This window comes from Setaria italica, chromosome IX, assembly GCF_000263155.2.
Source record: "Setaria italica strain Yugu1 chromosome IX, Setaria_italica_v2.0, whole genome shotgun sequence".
NCBI lineage: Eukaryota > Viridiplantae > Streptophyta > Magnoliopsida > Poales > Poaceae > Setaria > Setaria italica.
Genome location: NC_028458.1, coordinates 34,126,992 through 34,141,701, shown reverse-complemented (window position 1 = coordinate 34,141,701; position 14,710 = coordinate 34,126,992).

The following is a 14,710-nucleotide window of genomic DNA, read 5'->3' as shown; positions in this document are numbered from 1 at the left end:
ACCACAACAGAGGACCAAAATCCTCAACACCAAACAACACCCAAGCGCAGGGCGCAATATACAATACCCCAAACAGGATGTAGGGTATTACGCTACTCTGGCGGCCCAAACCTATATAAATCCGTGTCTTGTGTCCTTGCTTTTACCTTCGAGTTTCAGGTCCGACGATTCCTCACCAACCAATCTACTACCTCGGGATAGCCCTCAGTAGGTTGCCGAGCACTGCTGCCCCGATGTCCAGTCGAATCAAGTCATCGATGACTACTTCGACTACTCGTCTCGACTAGAAAACTAGTCGAGGGAGGGCCTCACACCGTCGACAACTAGTCGGAGTCGACTCCAACTTTTCAGCTTCATCAACAACCGTCGCGGCTTCACGAAGACTAATGGGTGACCTTTAGTATCGGTTGGAGTTCCCAACCGGTACTAAAGGGGTCAGGGGGCTCCTGGGGAACTAGCCGTTAGAACCGGTACTAATGCGAGCATTAGTACCGGGTCAAAAACTAACTGGTACTAAGGGTTAGGACCTATGCTCAGTTTTCCAGTAGTGGAAGTAATTGTTTTTTGACAGAAAGATACAAATCTAGGACAACGGTGTGGAGTTTTGTTTCTTAGTGGGACCTAGCATAAAACAACTGCATCTGGTGGCATGCAATTTAAGTTATCGACCTCAGCGTTTTTCTGCATCAAATTGGACCCATGCATAGATCTTGACACTAATGCAGCCTGGAATGACATGGAAAACCAGTTGATCACCAGCGTATTTCTAGATGCGCCATCCAAATCCAAATATAAATCAGTTTCACTGTCGTGCATTGTCGTGCCTAAAAATCCAAATATGAAAGAAATCTAGCACCGCAGTACATTGTCGTGCCACAAAATCCATGAATGGCAGAATCAATCAACAAAATCAGTAAAAAAAATAGCAAACAGGAAAAAGAATCAGCACAGAAGGATAAAAAAATCAGCACAAATGCCGCAAACAATCTGACAACAAAACATCCTAAGTATGATCCAAACATCACGTCATAGCTAGCAGATGGGGATTGAAATCGAAACAAAGAAAGACGCATGTCATGTCCTGATTCCATGCTGCAATTTCAGATTGTTGGAACATCCAACAATTACTCTAATCTCATGGGAAAAAAGCATCAAAAGATCACATATTTATGCATAGCTGATTAGCATATCCGGTGCCGGATCAGAAACTGCAGGATTTGCAAGAATCCGATAGTTTTGTTGCTGGAGTCATAAGCTACGGAGGAGGCAGTAGTGGCGTGGGGGTGCTCGTGCTCGTGCATCGTGCCGCAGATGGTTGCTACTAGCTGACAATGGTACGAGCAGGCCGTAACGTCGGCATCGGCGACCGGCATCATCTGGGAGCCTGACGCTGCCTCCGGCCACGTTAGCAGAGCTTTGGAGATTCGTTTTCTTTCAGCCACGTTCCTCACGAAGTGTTTGGATACTAGGCTAAAAATACTGCTCAAATTTAGTTCTTATTATATTGAATATTCATATGCTAATTAGAGAATTAAACATGCACTAATTATAAAACTAATTGTAGAAATTCTGGACTAATTCGCGAGACGAATCTATTAAGCATAATTAATTCATCATTAGCAAATAGTTACTGTAGCACCACATTATCAAATCATGGACTAATTTGGGCTTAATAGATTCGTCTCGCGAATTAACCTCCATCTGTGCAATTAATTTTGTAATTAGTCTATAATTAATACTCCTAATTAATATTCAAATATCCAATGTGACAGGAGCTAAAGTTTAACTCTGGGAGCCAAACAAGCCCTGAGCTGAAAGAAAACGAATCTCCGTTGCTAAATCACTTCAGATTGTAAAGCGTTGGAGTCATCATGTGCGGGCACGAGTACCCGGCTTGTTATCTCTCCAACATTTTGGCCCTAAAGAGCCACGGCCCGTGATCATGGATGGCAGTAGTTTTGATGCCATCACTCAATCATGTACACTCACTGGCTGCTTGCTCTCGGCATTGGCATCTTCTCTTGATGACTCGTGGTGGACGGACGGACGGACGGACTGCATCCAAAAAGGTAACTCACGTCGTTCCATCCAAAACCAGTGTAGTTTCTCAGCTCACGCAAGACATGGGATGCAGAATTCTTCTAAAATACTCGCGCGTCAGTGGGAGAATAATGTTGTAGACAGTTGACAGAAACGTTTTCCTGCTAAGGACACAGCATCACATTATTGTTGATACCGATGCCAATATATATCTCATCAACCCTATTTTGCCTACCACTACAAAAAATCTCCTTATACATGACGGTTTACTTTGGCACAGACATGCGAAAATTCGTCACAGTTAACTCATGATGACGATCACGAAAAACGTCATGTATCCCGCGTCATACATTTGTTGAACCGAAATGGACCGTCACAAGTTGGCTTTTTTATTCGTCATGTATGAACTGGTCGACAACAATAGCAAAAAGCAATAGTGATGAAATGAACCATCACGATTATGTTACACGTGGCTGCTATGTTGCCATGTCATCAGTGAGCTGTTTGTGTAGCAGCCACGTCATCAGTAGGTTGTTTGTGGCCCATTGTTCATGAGGCCCATGTGTTGTGTAGTTTTTTAGTTTTAGTTAGGTCCATATTGTAGCACGAACTATTGGGCTAGCCCAACTGCACAATAGAATTAGCCTACTGTGGGCCATAAAAAATCAGCAGACATTGAAATTTAAATTGCACCAACTTCAAATTTAAATTGCATCAAATTCAAATTTAAAATGACAGTAAATTCAAACTTAAATTCACACCATTCAGGTAGTCACAGATCACCATAGATCATCACAGATTCATATAAATATGCCATCGCATATAAATAAATATATCACATCATCACAGATTCGCAGATACATCTGAACATATGCCAACATAGTAACTATCAGTTACATAAGAAATTTCGCACACCATAGGCTACGACATGCATCAGACCTTACATCAGTTCATCAGTTCACAGAACTGCACAGGGTGAAAATCATGCATCAGTTCAAACAAAAGACCATGCATCCACCTGTTCATAGACTAACATTGCACGAAGACAACTTGCCAAAATGCATCCATCACCAAAAGAAGCATCCAACAGCATCTGTGCACCAACCGGTAACCCAAGACAACCTTACCATTTAGCTTGACATCCCGGAACCATGGACATCAAAGTCCTAATCAGTGCATCAGTGTCAGCTTGCCTTTTCTTCAATTCCTCTTCTTGCTTAACCCTCGTTGTTTCTGATTCCTCGAATTTCTTCATCATTTCTTCCATTTGCTGTTGTTGAGTCTTGATAACCCCCCTAAGATCACTTGATGTTTGTTTCTCCACCACCAGTTCCTCTTCTAGGTCGCGCTCACTGACACAAGTACCTTTGCTTCTGAGCCCCACATTTACAAGAAATTTGTTCTTCTTAGTTTTCTGAACAAGAGCCTCATAGACCACATCAGTCACATCCTTTGGTTCAAGACCATCATCTACAGGTTCATTTAGCTTCTCCTCCATTTCAACCTAGCAGTGGAGGAGACATAGATAGCTCAATGATCATGACATATGAACCTAATGTATCATCTGGTTGTGAACTAAATATGATTTTACTTACAATAAGAGATTGAACTGTAGGAGCAAACCCTTTCTTTTTGCTGTAGTGCATCTCTTTAAATAGTTCCAGTGCATTTGGTGGTTCATTTTTGTACTTGTCCGCCTGAAAATGAATAGAAAAGGACACTTTAAAAAACTACTGCTGATTCTATGTATTTCTAACACAGATAAAAGGCAGTAAACAAACTAAAGTTAAAGCATGTTCTGGTGAAAGTGCCATAGCTAATTTTACAGCCCCAAGTTTAGTATGTTGTGACATAATTTTGAAAACAAAGCAACCAGCAGTAGATTTTTGTCAACTATTACTAATCTATGTGGCATAGCTACATACAGAGCTCTCTTAAATATGCAGATAAGAAAAGACCTGACAAGAAAATGACAATACTTGGTATTCAACTTAAAGTTAGTTCATATACAATATGTTTCCATTGAAGGTCAAACAGCATGTTCTAGTGAAAAGTGTCAGTGAGTTGTACTCACCAATTTTACAATCTGTATTTCATAGCTGCAAGAACCAGTGGTCTGATGGAACTGCACTTTGCTTCTGTTCTCTCTGTTCTTCTCACAAGTCACTTATAGCAACACAGTTCTGTTGTTAAGCACATATGACATCAACATGATGAGATGGGGAATAGTTGGATGAACTTACCATTTTTTGTTCATTTTTCAAATGTTCCACAAGTTTATCCCATTGCTCATCAGTCATTGAGGTCACAGGAGATGTTTTGGGCACTAGATGTAGTGGCAAAGCATCAAAATACCTCTTTTTGAGATTGTAGCGCTGCTGGCGAATAGCTTTCTTCATCATAGCCACATATGCTTTTTTCATAGGTGCTGCCTTTACATTCGTATGAAACTTTGCTGGTAATAGTAAACAACATTGCCAAATGTTATTGAATACACAATGTTAGTGTTAGAAATAAACAGTGGAAAGAGGCAAGTTTGAACATTTACACCAACTCTGTCTATGTTGATGATCTTAGGATGTTTCTTGTACTCCTTCCAATGTGGAAATATCGGAACATGGTTCCTTACTGCAATGTTGCACTCAGTTGCAAATTTTGCAGCAATCATCACGGAGTTCGGTCTTTTCTTTCCCGGTTCAATAACCAAAGGAAGTTTGCCTTTCCTCGAGCGAGTCATTGAATCAAGTTCTCTCCCAATATTAGGTCCCCTCACCCAGACCTCCTCATCAAATGGGTCATCTACCAAGGATAAGAATAAACTTTTGAACTCTGATTCAAGAAATTCAGCACTCGGTAATGCAGAAACAAAAGTAGTAACAAATACTAGTTAAATATTATCCTATCAACTTATGAAAATTAAAGTTGTTGATTTAGCAATAATATCAAAACTGGTGTTCAAGACTGAGCCAATTTTCATTTTATTATGAACAATGTATGAAGTACAAAATTTTAGTCATGCACTGGTGACTAAATTATCTGTCCATAAGTTATCTTAAGCATTGGAGTATCAACCAACCATAATAAATATCCTAATATGATTGACTAATTGAGCCTAGCAGCACCAGGTTGACTTGAGTAGAAAATAACTGTAACTTGAACTGATGCTCATGTAGAGAAGCAAAGCAGGCACAATTTGACTGCAAAGACAAGCTCAACTTGTGGTTCTTCTATGGTACTATGCACTTGCTGAACCATTAGGACAAGCTAAAACATGCGAAGAACAAATACCAAGAGCATGACACAGCATGACACACCTTCAGAAACGTTGGCACCCTCTATTTCTCCATTTTCATTGACATCATTCATTATGGCAACTTCAGAGAGGTTCAGCTCAGTTTGTATATGCTCATCTCCAGTCAGGCAGCCATTTTGCTCGCCTGCATCAGCTACAATGCAATATAAAATTAGTAATAGTACTTTGGAATGCTGGTTCTACAATTTGAGTTCAATTTGTTACAGGAATGTAGTCATTTAACCTTCCTTTGTAGCCTGATTGCATATTTCAGCTTGATTAGTCACTGCAGTAGCATCAGCTGCACGATTCTTCTGTGACCTTGTGCAAACACCAGGTTGCATCTCAGGTTGTGCCTTCTGAACACCTCTCTCAGTAACCTCTGTTGTTGTCTTCTTCTTCTACATAGAACCAATCAAATGTACAGATTGGGAGACAAACATTAAATGCAATAAGCAAGCAATCCACATATTAAGATTTGACACTATGGAATAACTAGCACCTTATATGATAAACTAGCAAGTGTACACCCCAACTCCGTCTCCGGTTCTAGGCCATCATCACTTAGATGGCCATCACTGTTAGGCTCATCCTCACCATTGTACTCCAAGCCAGAGTTTTCTGCTTTGTTCTGCTGCTGGATTTTTGGGTAAATCCTAGTGTTCACAAAAAGTGTAGCTAGTACAGGAAGTCCTAGTTGCCGCATCTTTGCGTTGTTGTGCAAAAACGTTCTCATCCGCTGAAGTTCATAGTCAGTAAGCGGAGGATCTGCATTAAGAAGGAATAAAGAGAAAATTAGGGACATATTTCATGATTACAAAAAATCAAAAAAACAGGAGCACATGCAGGGGACAAGGTAAGCAAGAGCCTAGCCAAGACAAGACACTGAACAATGCCACTGTATATGCCAAAACAAGTATCGTACCATAGATGAGTAAATTTGCCTCTATATAGACTTTCTGAACTAAATTAATGGGCTCTATGCACTGTATATTTTGCAACAGGAACGGGATCAAGGAGTATCAGGAAAACTAAATGAGTTTTAAAGGCTCTAAAAAGAATACACCCACCATGGCAATCAGACTTTTTGAACCAAGAAACTCATATAGGGTTCTAATCGCCTACAACCATTATCACTTAGATAGGGTTCGTAGGAGCATATCTAGGCGACCCGATACTGTGTAAGCAAGATCACCGAAAATAAGGATGTAGGAGAGACACTTCACCTGCAAACTGGTTTCCCGGCCGTGTCCTCTTCGCTGGTTTTTTGCCCCTCTTCTTCGGTGACATCGGTGTTTTTGCAGATACTCTGGGAGAAGAGGAAGCGGTAGCTGCGGGATGGCAGAGCGGCGGTGGCGGCGGGACGGCGGACGGTGGGGCCGCTAGCTGCGGGACGACGGATGGCTGGGTGTAGGGTTCTGGGGGCAAGATTTGGAGGATTGGGGGGATTTGGGGGCGGCATTGCCTGCAAGACGGCGAAGCCCGATTATATAGGGTGCTGCAATATTACCAAAATAGCCTCATCATTTCCTTTGTGTGATGGAGTGCTGTCTAGGTGGGCGTGCCAGATTGATAAATTCGCATGCCAAATTATGGAGTGGGGAAGGCCGCTACCAGCAAAAGTTTCAGGGTGCACGCCTACACTGTTCAGAATGCCCGCCGAAACATTCAAGGTGCTTCTTTTTTTCTTGAAATGGTCCTTATATATATATTTTTAGCTATCAAGGTATTAAAATAGTGCACGGTAATAACCAAATTTGGATTACTATATATACTTGCTTGGTATTAATTGTATAAATTTGGTTAATTAAATTGTTTAGGCCCGGTAATGTAAATAAATCACTACTACCCTTTCTTATGACAAGTAATAGTGCTTAATAGCACATATTAAGCCCAATAATCTATATAACTTTGAAGCTCTCGCATGTATTTCTACAAAGGCTACATTTTACTTTATGGTACGTGCCACATAACCTATAGTGATCGTTAATGATTTGAGAAGTGTTCGACTTGAATGTATCTTGCTTACGGGGTTTTGGTGGTGATTATATATATATATATATATATATATATATATATATATATATATATATATATATATATATATATATATATATATAATCAGTACCATAGGCGGAGCTCCCCATGCAGCAGTGTGGGGCGGCTGCCCCAGCTACCACCAGAGTGGATCCACTAGTACCCCTCTATCTTCCTCCCCTCCGGTAGGTGGCAGTGAAGGAGCGGTGGCGTCCGTCGTCCGATGCACCGAGGAAGACGATAGCATGAACGACCGAACAAGTAAAAATGATTCAGCCATCCGGGAAGAAAAAAAGGCCATGGCCCAATAAGCCTAGACTGGCCAAGTGGAAGCCCCCAACCCCTAATTCCCATTCCCCCAAGCTGTCCAAGTCCAACGCTCGCGTTCTCCCGCAACGCCACACTCAGAGTTGGAGGTCGCCAGGTTAGAACTCCGTGCGGCCGCGCCCGAGCAAGCTTTCGCCATTCGTTGGCTGCCCCAGCTACCGCCGGAGTGGATCCACTAGATGGTAATTTAATCACTCAAGAGCATCATTACGTATCGATACTTTCTTGGCTGCTATTGATGCTATTATCACTGAGATATCATCATCAATCTCTGTGATGCGCCCCACCTAAATTTTTATTCGAGCTCCGCCACTTGTCAGTACCAAATAACTTGTACATAGAAATGGTCACAATCCAAACAGGAGCAGCTTGCAATACTAAACAGGGAAATTCTAGACATAATATAGTCATAAATCCAAACAGAAATGTCTTGTTGCTTCCAAATATGGATTCTTAACTCTATTACTAAATAGGGAAAATATTACATAATAATACATGACAAATGATCAGATCACAAGTATAGAAACTACTCATCATCGCTATCTACCTCAATAGGGACAGCTTCTTCTTCACTCCAGTACTCCAGCAGTGTGTCATCCTCTATCTCATCACCCTCTTCATCTTCACTAATAGTCTTTGATTGATTTTCCTTTGTAAGTCGAGCAACCTCAGCAGCATCAACAAGAAGGCCAGCCTCATCAGCCCTGTTTAAAAGCATGTCAGGTAACATCTCAGAAACTTCTGGTCTTCTGCCAGTGTCCACAGCACATGTCTGCTCTTGATAGGGTGCAGCAGTGGATACGACACCATCTATTTCAGACACATTGTACAAATGACGATGCTTAAATGTCTGGAAAATCCGCCAATTCGTTCCATTCTTAATATTTGGCAAATAGAAAACCTGTGTAGCTTGAGTTGCCAAAATAAAACAGTCTTTCTTGTACCACAAGCAGCCAATATTGATGCTTTTACAAAATCCATCACCCCTTACTGCAGTATGCTTACCATCCAATTTATACCAGTCACATCTAAAAATAACAACAGTTCTTTTTGTACTATCATCCTTGGCGTTGTACTGTAACTCAATAATCTCTTTCAATATACCATAAAAATTAATCATCTCACTTCTGTATGCACCTGCACAAGCCACCCTAGAGTTTTGTGTCTTCTTGTTTTTGTCATGCTCGATGGTGTAATACCGCACACCATTGACAACACATGTGGAGTATGATCTTACTTTAAGGTCAGGGCCACAAGCTAGGGCAAATATATCATCATCTACCTCCAAGATGCATTCAACCTCCACACCTGCAAAAGGGAATGCCTCAGCACCAAAATAATTATCTACAAGATAACTAAAAATTTAGGATAACAATAAGATACTAACATAATTCCTGAACCAACTCCCAAATCCCTGCTCTGTCCTTCTTTCAAGATCTGCAGCAGCCACCCCTACTGCTGTTAATTCATCTACAAACATTATGTAACTAAAAAATCATTAAGAAACAGATGTATTATACAAAATATAGATTTAAGAATATACTTTATGTACTTCTCGGCCTGATCACAAGTATGGAGAGTATACCAAACCAACTTATCAAGTTCCTCGAAGTAGAAAATATCACATGCACCAATAAGATTGACACCGTGCCCAAACACATCAACAGTATAGGCTGATTGATCTGAAAATCCAACATTTCTTGGCAGTCGATTAAACCTAGTCTCTACATCATCCATATATCTCAAGCAAAATGTGAGGGCTTCATCTGCCACATAAGCCTCTGCAATTGAGCCTTCTGAGCGTGCATTGTTCCTAACAGACCTCTTCAAAGTATACAAGCGTCGTTCAATTGGGTACATCCACTTGAAAAGCACAGGTCCATGGAGGATGGCCTCATCAGGCAAGTGGATAGCAAGGTGAACCATGACATCAAAAAAAGCAGGGGGGAAGATTTTCTAAAGCTTGCACAATATGACAGGTATTTCAGTCTTCATTCGAGCCAAGACATCTTTGTTTAGTTTTTGGTTGCATAATTCCCTAAAAAATTCGCCGAACTCAGCAAGTGTTTGATATATATCATCATCCAACAACCCTCTCAGCCCAGCAGGTATAATCCTTTGCAACAGAATGTGGCAGTCATGAGTTTTTAGGCCTTGCCACTTGATTGAGTCAGCATTTAAGCATCTTTGTATATTTGAAGCATATCCATCTGGAAACTTGGCCTCCTATAAGAAATTACAAAATTCAATCTTCTTTGACTTGGATAACGTATATCAAGCTTTAGGCATGTCATATGAATCTCCACTATGCTGTAATTGCAACTCCTTTCTAATTTTAAATCAAGCCTTGCATTAACTGTGTCTTTTGACTTCCCTTTTATATCCAGAATGGTACCAAGGAGGCTTTCACACACATTTTTTTCAATGTGCATGACATCAAGATTGTGTCTAAGCTTTAGAGATGGACAATATGGTAAGTCCCACAAACAAATCCTTCTGCCCCAAATTGGCACACGATTCCCTGAACGCTTCCTTTTCTGTCCTACTCTAACATCTCTAACCTTTTCTAATTCTTCTAGTAGCTCTTCTGTGGTGAAAGTACCTGGCTTCGCACTGCTATCATGGAGGGATGCAAATTCACTGTCCTTGCGCAAACGATGACCTCTCGGAAGGAAACGATAGTGCCCAATTGTGACGACCGGCCCCAAACCTTCCCAGTTAATCTTAATCCTAGCCCCTGATCACCTGTCTAGTTTGCCACGCCCAAGTGTTCAGTTCAACCTGCCACCCGGTCCCGACCCCTGAGACCCGACCCCTCCCCGTCTTGCTTCGGTTCCGACCCCGCCAAACCCAGCTCACCGTCGGATCTTCTAATTCTTTCCCAAACGTCCGTTCTATCTGACCGGTGGACCCACGAGATCTTTTTCCCCCAGATCTTCCGCGACAGGCGCACTCGAGTTGCATGCCCGCTTCAGAGTCCCTCCGCCGCGTGGCTCATCTTCTCCGACGCCCGCCGCTCAGCCTTGTCTCTGGCTCGCAACTGAATGGATTCTCGCGCCCACTTCCCCAATGGCAGTGGAAGCCCCTCTGCAACCTTTCTGCCGCGCCTCGCCTCCCGCGCCCATCATCACACCGCCAGATCTCGGCCGCAGAGCCCGATGTCGCCCGTCTTTTCCGTCACTTCGAGCACAGTCGTGCCACCTGGTCTTCACTACCCGACGATTCCTCCTTCGCCAACCCCGACCACGGCAGCGACAGCTCCTTTCCCCGCCCTGTCAGAAGCCGCCCGACAATCTGTTGCTCCGCGCTCGCCCGCGCGCCCGCGGCTGCCTGTCTTCTCACCTGTGCGCCCTCGATTCTAGCGCCGTTAAACCGGTCGCTTCCATCAAATCTGCCGCACGACGACGCCTGCCTCCGCCAAATCTCAACCACCGGCATACCCGCTCCTGCGCCGCCCTGACGCCAGAGCCCAATGACCGCTGGCGTCATCCCCGAAGTCCTGCACCACCGCCCTCGTCGCTCAATCGCCGCCCCGGCAGAGCACTCCATTGCTTCTTCCCCGGCCTTCGCGCCGCTCCCCTTCTCGCTCCTACGCCGCTTCCCTTCCCCGTCCCAGCAGCTATAAAAGGGAATGCGCAAGCCCGCCGGAGTTCCCTCCGCCATTGTTGCCTTCAGCCATTTCTCTTGCTCCCTGCTCAAGCTCCTAGCGCCACACCCTAAGTTCCTGAGGAACTCTCCTCTCAGCTCCCCTCTATTTTCCCCAAGCCACCCAGCCGCTTGCTCCTCCGTGCTGCGTAAAAGCTCACTTGTGATCCACAAGAAGCACCGCCGCCGCCGGAGCACTGCCGGACTTAGCCGTTGTTCAAAGCCTTAGTCCCTCCGCCCAAGTCTGCTTCTTCCCGACCCCAAGCTTTCCTTGTAGGAAGAAGGTAAGCTGCCGACCCCAGTCCGCTTCGCCCGACCTCTCTTATCCACCCGACCCCGGTTCCGTCTCACCCGACCCTATCTGTTCCGCCGACCCCTATGCGCCTCGCCGAGGGCTCGGCTGTGATCTTTTCTTCAAACTGAGGGTGTATGTGTAAAACTTGGGAACCCTTCCTGCGCTTGAGTCTGAGGATCCCTAGCATACCAAACCCTCTAGTTGAAGGATCAGATCATAAGTTCCTTTCCAACCCTTACCTCTTGATCTCCACCAGCTCCCTCGAACCTCCACACCCTCCTGCTCTTTGTCATGAGTTTCTGGGCTCAGGCTTGCAAGTGTTGCTGTTGAAATAACCATCTATGCTAACTCTTGCATTGCATTCGTGTAGAGTTACGCCTCGCCGACGGCTTCTACGAGCTACACCCGGCGCCAGAAGACGAAGCTGTAGCTGAGCTCCTGCCCCCAGAAGCCGAAGCCGCCCCCGAAGTCGAGCAGTTCTCTTCCTCTTTGCTAGAAGGCAAGCCCCGGTTGCATGAAAACCCTGTGTTGTTTTACCATACTTGCGCATGCCTTCTGTAACATGCTTGTGCATTTACGTATAGGAGTTGTTTGAAACCCTAGACGCATGACCTAGTTCCCAATGATCTGAACACTAGCTGTTGGACCGAGTAGCTGCTTGCTTAACTAGGAGACGGTAAAAGCCGAGTGATTTCCTGTCACTCGCGAGTTATAGGAGTTGGATGTCTACCTTTCTGTTACAACTGTAAGGACGATGGACGGGGCAGGGTTTTGGGTAACTCTTTGGTGGTTGGATGATTGCCCCGTCTGTCTATGAAAATTTTGCTAAGGCCCGACAGTGGTGGTGTTCGTGATCAAGTGTTAGAAATTACTAACCTCATACTTAGTATGGGATGAGGAAGCCTAGTACCGGATTGAACCTAAACGTGAGCGGTCGCCCCATTGTTCTTGGAACGGAGTTTCCCCTGCTAGTTGTCGCACGTGGTGGCAAGCGTGGTCACAGAACGGCAGAGGCCGGGTCTGTGGAACCTTGCACCAAAGGAAATGGGCCCGACACGGGTTAGGGGATTGATGGGGAAGGCCGACACAGGAAGCGACCTCCGGGTGTGTGGATGTCGTGAGGTTAGGTTCACCATGCATGGTTAAAGAACTCGAATCGATTCGTCTGCCTCTCACAGTTTGAGACTGCTTGATCGCTATGTCACCCTGAGTAAATGAGGAATCTGATGATGACATGGTTTGGTTGATATATACATACCTTGCTTGAGTTCTATGTTTGCTTAGAATAGGATGCAAAAACCTAGACCGGCTAATGAACTTAGAACCGGAGCTAAAACTTGAAAATAGGGTTTACTTAGTGCTTTTGGCAAACAAACCCCCCAGCCAAAAAGCCCTGCATGTCTAGAATGGTGGAGTAGTTTTACTCCTGTCGGTTAAGTCTTGTTGAGCTTAGTAGCTCAGCCTGGTTATGGCTCCAGTTTTTCAGGTGAAATTGATGCCCCCGACCCTTCTCTTGCTGGCACTTGGCCGCCCCAGCTCCCTCCGGGTTGGACGGTTGAGTGGGATCCCTCCTCGGACGGCGAGGAGAGGGATCAGTGATGTCCCGGCTGGCCTCATCAGGACGTCCGGCCCACGACGATTGCTTCCGCTAGTGGTTTTATCTTCCTTTGTTTTTCTGAAAACCTTGTAAAACTCTGATGTTATTTCATAACCAAACTAAGTGGGTAAGTTGTTAATTCGGTGGACTTGTTGTACTCTCTGGAACCGCTCACCTTCGTGTGAGTCTGCTAAATTAGTCCTGTTCAAGTGGTTAAATCGGAGGAAAATCCGACGGCACTTCGTATTTACTCGGCTTAGGCATGAGCGTCGCGTATCAGGCGGCTGAATCATGTCTAACCCAGTAGATCCAAAGTGGATCCGCCACACCAATATAACATAGCTTGCTCCTTATGGCATACGATAGAGTATTTTTGTCACAATGGAGACAAGCAAAGTAACCACTTGTGGCACGCCCTGATAGGGTACTGAGTGCTAGATAATCATGAATGCACCACAACACTGCAGCACGAAGCTTAAAATCTTTTCCGGTGATAGCATCAAGAGTATCCACACCAGACCATAGCTCAAGTAATTCTTCTACAAGAGGCTGCAAGAAAACATCAAAGGCCTTCCCCGGTGAATGAGGACCGGGAATCAACAAGGCCATCATGAGATTAGATTCATCCATGCATGCCCAAGGTGGTAAGTTGTATGGAATCACAAAAACGGGCCACATGCTATAAGATGAACTCATGTTGTTAAAAGGATTGAAACCATCTGTGGCAAGTCCAAGTCTTAGGTTTCGGGCATCTTCAGCAAAATCAGGCCAGCGGTTGTCAAAATCTTCCCATGCCTTTCCATCTGCAGGATAGGTCATTTCCTTCTCATTGTATTTCCTCTTCAACTTATGCCACTATCCTCTCCATGATTTATGCACCTGCTATATGTGCTGGACATGCCATTGAGCAGTAGGTGCCTCTCGACTTCATTTTGGTGCAGAGGTTGATGGTTCATATAGCGACTACATGGGCACAAAATTTGCTCATCCTCAGTAAACCTCTCTCTGACGAAGTTCATGAAAGATCCGCATGTGGCTGGCGATGGATCCCGTGCAGGGGAGCCTTGACGGAGCCGTTGCCGCTGCTGGAACCACTGGCCCTCAGTAAACTCATTACCTTTAACCCAGGCACATAGTCCCCGTGCTTGTAGTAAGCTAGGCTCTTGGAGGCCCTCCACTCTGCTATCCCCATCCCATCTGCATAAACGTAAACCAGGTACTCCAAAGTCACTCCACTTCCGATTTCGGAATCACACCGATGAACACTATTACAGTTATAGCACGACCAGCCGACCATGCACAAGGTAACAGAAGAACTCACAGTGGTTGTTCTCGCAGACCAATATGACCGGCAACTTCCAGAGCGTGCTGGTGGCGGTGGGGTTAAGGCGGCGGAGAATGGCCTCGCCCGTCCGGGCAAGGGAGCAGCAGCTGGTCGGGCTGTTGGGCAGGGGAGGCCGGCGGGGACACCATGGAT